Consider the following 7,868-nt stretch of genomic DNA (forward strand, 5'->3'; position numbering starts at 1 on the left):
AGGTCACGAGTCTACGGAGATGCTGCTGGTATTGAATATAATGAATGACCACGAAACATATACATAATTGCGGCACTGTGTGTTCACCACAAAATAATTGCTGCCCATGTTCATAACCACGTACGCATACTGATGGCACACACGTGCAGGCATTTTGTTTAACATTTTGTATTCTCCAAGTTATGTTATCAACTTTATTAAATAACTTCTAACACGTTTCTGATTTGCAGTCCAAAACGCATAATTGACCTCCCAACACATTCAATGTTTCAATTCCAGTCCTCTCAAAATATGCTATACTAGCTGTACTACCCGGCTTCGCCCAGGACTTGGATTCACCACACCCGGCCACCTTTGTCTCCCCAGTGGCGATGTTCACACCACAACAGTTACTCGTTTGAGGCTGAGTCGACCTAGGGGAGGACCAGGACCAGTTAATATAATCGTCACTGGTGGTGGCCGTGAGCGGGAATCGAACTCGGATCGCCGGGTTCGTAGCGCTAACCGCTACACTGCAATGCGTTACGCTTTCACATGCGAGGGTCACGTGACAGCTTTGACGTCATAGCTCACCGTGCAAAAAATATGCATTATTGAGCTTCCCCCCCACCCCTAAAAAAAAAGTTTATTTTTATAATTTTTGCATGGTGTAGTCTGGAAAGTACCCACATGGCAAATATCCAGTTTGTTGCATGTCAGGAAGTACGCTAAACATTTTTAACAGACACACATTCACAACTTTGCCTTTTATATATATGTGGAGATAAGCATTTTGGAATGTAGAGTAGAAATGTATTGGGTGACATGGAAAGATGAACTGTATAGGGCATAGATAACCCTCTAAGTAAGTGGACAACCTCAATGTTGTAATATTATGCCATTGGATACAATTACTACATGTCTAGTAGCGATAGATACATTAAATTAAAGCAATAAATCACCATATATTTTAATGAACACACGCAGCAATTGCAGGTATGGTTGTATATGTGCACCCCTGGGGCTTTTTAAGTGCTAGCAAAAATGTCCTGTAGCTCTAACACATGTTAAATTTTTCACTAAAAAATTGCACTTCGAGAATTACTTAAGCACTAAAATGAGTTGTGTTGCAATGGGAGGGGTTCACTAAATTAAGTTCATAACGATGTTTTAGTTTAGGTGTCGTGTGCCTTCACACATTTTCTTCAGATGCGATCCAGTGCAAAGTGATTACTTTTGTACGTAATATTAAAATATTTGTTTTGCAAAATGTTATGAATGCTCTACCTTACAAAATATACTTTTAGTTTAAGCACTTCACCCAATTGTTTATCGACATAAGCTATCGTTTGGATAAAGTAATACAAATCAAAAGAATGGCAGAATGAGCGTCGAAGGGCACTGAAACCTGCCTTCTTTGACAAATGCACACCTCTAGGATGTCTCAGCATCTTTTTTTTGTCCTCGTGTATGCATCACTCCACAGGATCTTATTTTCCTTCTGTTCTAATCACTGGAGACAGGCCATCAATTTTGTAAAAGTGGATTGTGCAACGGATGATGAACTGCTTTGCAGTTTTCGTGCACTCCTTTAGTATAGACAAACTTTAATCTTTGTTCTGATGGCAGCGATGCTGCTTCCTTCCCATTATGGCTCTAGAAATCAGTGTCTAATCTACTTGGGTGGATTAGACACTGATTCCTGGGTGGATTAGAGCGTGCAATTCGCGTGCAATTCGCAATCAAAGAAGTTGCAAGTTCATATCAGGTAGGAGTTTACTCAGTCTTTCATTGCTCTGGAGGCAATAGAATGAGTAAAACTTTGTGGGAGGCCAATTTTCGTAGTTATATGCATCCCCACCCTTACCATAGTCAAGTTAAATTTTCCACTACTGGCTCAAAGGATATAAACGGGAAATTAACACCACCCCACAATTGTCTGATGTGGCTTGAGATGTATATATCCAAGCAAAGATGATCAAGGCTCATACAAAGGTATGATGATGCCAGGTTGTATTACTGCAATGTTGCAGCATTAACATTAACCTCCGATTAGCACGGTTGGCTACGTATGGTGCGAATTAAGTTCAACATACATACATACAGGACATAAAGCAAGACATGTACCACAATGTTTAAGTATTGAAACTACTGTATTAGCATGATGTGAAATCTCCTTGACAATTCCCCAATTGTTCATCATCCCAATAGCTGCGATGTTGATTGTAACCTCGACAGCTAAACAATGTCTCCCCTGATCATTCAATACTTTATCACGGTTTGGGGTCATGATCGATTTCAATTTTTGCTGTTGCCCTTGTGTTGCGTTGAATGAACAGCCTCAAGTGGATGTAGTGTTTACACGAACCAATTACATTTCCCAATTGAAAAAAAAATCCACACGTTTGGATGCGTGTATGGAGAGCTTAAAAATGTATTTCAATAAATAAATTGATGCACCATTATATGCTAGTATCCCAGTAAACATGCAAACATTGGGCCAACGTTGGTGGACGTTGGTCCAAGGTTGGTCCAGTATCACTGGTGTAAGGGTTAGCAAATTGAACTTGCATTCCAAAGTCGCCAGTTCAACCTCCTAGCAAAAATATGAGCAAGATGTTGTGAGAACATGGGTTAATATACGCTCTTCATTCTGTTTTTATATATGTATATCAAAGCAAAAACTGACAATGCAAGAGTCAGAATACTTAAATTAAATATACTAACATATTAACCATAGTTGCTTACCTCATCAGCGTATAAAACATTAATGATTGCAAGTTATTCATTAGTCCGTGAGATGAGAAATATATATTTTTTGAGATGATGACTGGAGTGCATACGCAATATCACTCACTGTAATTTATCCACTGCAGATAGCATACACAGTCTGATCTCCTATAATGCATGTTTTCATAATGCGAATTGAATATAAGGCAATTAATGTATAGGGAACACTTTTTTTATATATAACGTGGATAGGAATTTGATATAACGCGACTGAGTGAACAGAACTCTGTCACGCGAGTAGGAATAAGCGGTTTGACGGCTGCCTCGACATAGCATCACACTGCTGGATACTTCCAGATGTTACCCACGCGCCTCAGTCTTTGTTCAGCCTGCATACACATCTCATGTGTCATCGCGGACTGTGCTTTACGCAATATGATATATTATGTATTATAACACGATATTTCCATAACGCGGTGTTCTCAAGGAACGCGACTGCTACGTTATAGCAGAACAGAATGAAATGTTTTTCGAGGAAGTGTTTGTAATGGGCCTTGTATAATGAATAAACAGTACCGTACTAGCAGAGAACGGAAATTAAGACAGCTGTCATTTTCTGTACTGGTCAGGGCTCTAAAAGTAATCTCTTTTTTAGTTCACAAAATGTCAAGATAACATGTATTGTGAGGGTTCTGTTTCTAATCTCTAGGATTTTAAGAGTATTCTGGCAAAATAATGACATTAACAGGAGCATGAATTGAAGTTGGAGAAATTTCATATGAACCACGTTAGTCTTCTGTATTCATTACTCCCACCTCTTCTGTGCCACTATTATACCTCCTCCGAACTTGTTCCGCAGTTTCAATCCAATTCAGCGTTTATTTTCTTACACGGGAAATTCCGTTTAGCCAGTTACCCAGCTAGTTTTGGTGGCAACGGCCTGCAGCCACTAACCGTAGAGTCATTGTTGGGGTGGAGAGCAGCTCAGACAGGAGCCAGGTAGGAAAAAAGAGATATAGATTATTTCAAGAGCAGCATGATATGATATGTAATGTAAACAACAATGAAAAACAATGCTGTACCAACAGTAATGACATTTATTAATCTGCTCCATTTATACCTACAATATGAGAAATAACATTTGTATATACATGCCATTAAATAGTTTAAAGTTAATGAAGTATATAAATAAAAAAACATCACGTTTACCTACAAAAGCATACTGGCTTCCCTAGGCATAGTTTGGAATGTACAAGCTGTGATAGTGCTACAGAGTATCTGAGCCTTAAGCGTGAGGGTCATTCAATATTGCTTTAAAACAATACCAGGTCATATAAAAACAAACGTTGGCCTTATTACGAAGCCATCTTGTCTTTCAGTACATATTACGATTTAAAAAAAAAATGTTCTTCTTGTGTGCATGCTTACTTTAAATATCCTCATCATGCATATTATTTAGGCTCAATAATCTCCAAAACACCATAGCCATTTTGAACTTCATTTAATTTGCATTGAGCAATGTTATGCAACATTATCATGTTATATTCTTGGTTCTTTCGGAAACAATACACGATAAAATAATTCTAGATTTGAAGCTTTCGTGACTGCAAGGATCCATACTCTTTGGTTCTATTCGGTAAAGTCACGTAAAAAAACAACAAATAAAAAATTCACGACGTTTCGGCCACAACACAAGTGGCCTTCATCAGGTGAAGGGATCAGACTGTCTAGAGGACATAGACAGTCTGGGTCCCTTCACCTGATGAAGGCCACTTGTGTTGTGGCCGAAACGTCGTGAATTTTTTATTTTTTGTAGTTTTTTACATGACTTTACCGAATAGAATAAAATAAAAATATATTTTTATTATTTTATTCCCTTCTACGTGACTTTACCGAAAGAACCAAGAATATGAATCTCTGCAGTCACGAAAGCTTTAAATCAAACTGATCATGTTAATCATGTTCTCATGATTCTTTTATTATTTAACAACCACCACTTCTTCCCACGCGAAGACACAATTTCTATCTCGAACCAAATCACTCCAAGTGTGCCTAGTCTCCTCGGACCTTGGAGCTGCTATGTGGCTGGCAGATGGTTACCTTGAGCATCATCCCCTTATATGCATGGATTTTATCCCAGTACATACTCCGTTTTCCTCCCACATGCCAAAATGTAAATGTATGTAAATTTGTTGAACTTCTTTCGGACCATACGTAGGCAACTGTGCTAATCGGAGGTGCGAGGGAAGGACCACAAACTAAACACAACAAGCAGTTTTAATTAAATGAGTTTTCAATCTTGATGTTAAAATGCATAGCTCCAGTGGCTTCCTAATATCGGAAGGAAGAGAATTCCGGATGTCCGCAGAAAAGCATCCCAAAGTGCACGATGCAGTGACCATCTTTGTTCGACGGCAGGCCAGAAGCTGCTGCGAGGATAACCATAATTCGCGTGCTGGTGTATGTTCCTTGACAAGATCAGCAAGGTATTGTGGTTAATTTGTGGAAAGCACTTTGTGTGCTATGAGTGCGACCTCATAATGTGTTCCTTCAGCAACTGGAAGCGAATGCAGCTCAGCGAACATTGGGCGGACATGGTCAGAAATAAAATAAAAAAATCAGCCAGCCATTCCAGTGCAGAACCTTCCTGAAAAAAAAGATCCCGAGATTCAGTGAAGCTTTTCTAGATTAAACCAAAAATTGGTATTATCTTGTCCTCGGGGTGCAGCGGTGGCAGAGTGGATCTTGAACTGCGTTCTGAAGCTGGCAACCCGAGTTCAATTTCCACTCACCTCTAACATCAGGCGCGAGTTATATTCTAAACTGGCCCCTTTTCACCTATTTGCATTGACCGGCATAGTAAAGTATGGTCAGACAACCCCATGACCGACTGAAAGTGAGGAGAGCTTTATTAAGCAGTGGATTGACAAGGGGAGGTGAATTGCTGTCATTTAGTAATTTAAACCCCTCTTTATTCATAGCACAATCCTTACCAGCTGATCAAGGGTCTGCAATAGTATCACCTCTCACGGACCAAATATACCACTTTATTTCTCAACATTCCACCATCCACCCTGTTTTACATGACTTACAAATTAAACATTCCTGATTCTCCACTTATGATGTGTATTCCATTTTCACAAGTATGCTTCTCCTCTGCACAGCTTTTACTCTATAACCGAAGGCTCGGATATCCTGTAAATAGCCTTTGTGATGTGCCTCGCTTATGTATTACACTTGCCCCAGGGATTTTCCAAGCCTCACCTGCCCAGTCAGATTATTCAAGTTTGCATTCTCGTTTGCCTGCTAGAGTATACGTCTGCAATTCTATTCTCGTGTATGCCAATGTCGGTCTGCCAGCCATGAGAGGGCTTCAGGAGAGAGTTTGTGTAGTTTTGCTATTCCTCCATTAAAGGAGCACAGACCACAGTGATTTACGATATGGTCCATAGTTTGTATATTGCGTGAGATTATACAGTATAAGTGTATGCATAATTAAATTAACCCATTGCTATTATTATTGAACACCCCTCATACGTCTTTCAAAATATTGTAGGAAGATCATCCTATTACACAGCATGAGAGGTCTTTCTGCCGCATCAGTGCAATCAAAGGCATTTGTAGAACAGCATCAGCACCACTACAACAACAGGGAGTGTGCACACTATTGCTGCAGTGTCTCGAGTCATGTATCTTCATTGTGAATCGAGCATGAGGCACAGTACAGGAGGGGTCCTATCATTTCATAACATAAGTCAGTCCCAAAGGGCCTCTGTCCACCAACGGATTGTTTTTCTTATCCCTTGAAAGACACAACAAAGAAATCTATTTATTACGCCTAGTGGTCTCACATGCACTTCACAAGCAGACGGGGCCTATCAGTAACACTCTTTGTCATCAATTACCACATATAGTTAACCTCCTGAGCGAGAGCTCAGTTTTCTGTTTTCACCTGCAGGCAGCCCAATGGGATTCCTGCTGCCAGACCAAAGTACCATATCTGTTTACCTCATTGCTCGCATGTCAATTGGTATTTATCGATTTTGGATTGTACAAGCTGTCAAGTCATCAATTACAATGTTGGTGCCTGATGCCACAGAGAAGTGACCAGCACTGGTGCATTGATTGGACTCGCCTTTCCCTCGCCCCCACCCCCAAACTTTCCCCGCACCCATGACTGCCTTGACCACATCACCTGTCTTCCATCCGGAGCAAGAATTGAATTTACACACGCATGTATGAATGTAGTTCTACTGTCAGTGTAGAAGCTGCAAGCCTCAACTTACAAATGAGAGACTACGGTTTGTTCTGTCAAGGTGGCTGAACACATTCAACTCGTTCATATTTATTTCTGTCCACTCGGCAATAAAAATGCGTCTCCCGGAGGATCACTTTGGAAGACTATACACTGGTCAGTGTGCATGTCGGATAAATGGCCCTCTAAAGAGAGGTCCTCCACTTCCAACAAGCATTGGGTGCAAACGTGAATTTAGTGCACAGCCACTATTAATAAGAGCAGGCCGTTTCAATGGCTATAGTAGCAATTTGCGTACCAATACTCATAATGTATTGTATTTTGTTAGTTTACTGCTGGATGAAAGTCTCGCCATGCTGTATCGGTCATTGGGGTTGTTTGACCATGGAGTACTTTACCGTACTTGTTAGTGCGGCTTAATAAAGCTAGTGGAGCCAGTACTGCTTCAGATATCACTAAACCACGTATTTGTTGAAATGGCCAAACATCCCAATGCAAAATCCTCCTGGATATTATATACCCTCTAAGCTTCTGGATGCCGATGATATGGAATGACTGCGGCCTGTAGCGCTGTTGACAAATTGGTGATAATATGCTGTATAGACAATTGTGGATTTCACACTGGTAAAGTGTGGGTACTCCCACCTTTTTCAAGACGACTGGAACAAAAGGCCAAATACCCTCTAGAGGGCCTCTCTATAGCTCCCTCTAGTAGAGGGCCTTCCCCCAACCAGTGGCGTAAAGCGAGCAAACATTAATTTCTCAAATTTTAGGAGACAATCGCTGGGCTCCTAAACAGCATGGGGGGAGGGGAGCTATAGATTATATAGATTCTAGATTTAAAGATATCGTGACTGCTAGGATCCATACTCTTTGGTTCTATTGGGAACCAAAGATTATATAG

This window comes from Petromyzon marinus, chromosome 2, assembly GCF_048934315.1.
Source record: "Petromyzon marinus isolate PM22_M1 ecotype Great Lakes invasive population chromosome 2, UKy_Petmar_22M1.pri1.0, whole genome shotgun sequence".
Classification (NCBI taxonomy): Eukaryota; Metazoa; Chordata; class Hyperoartia; order Petromyzontiformes; family Petromyzontidae; genus Petromyzon; species Petromyzon marinus.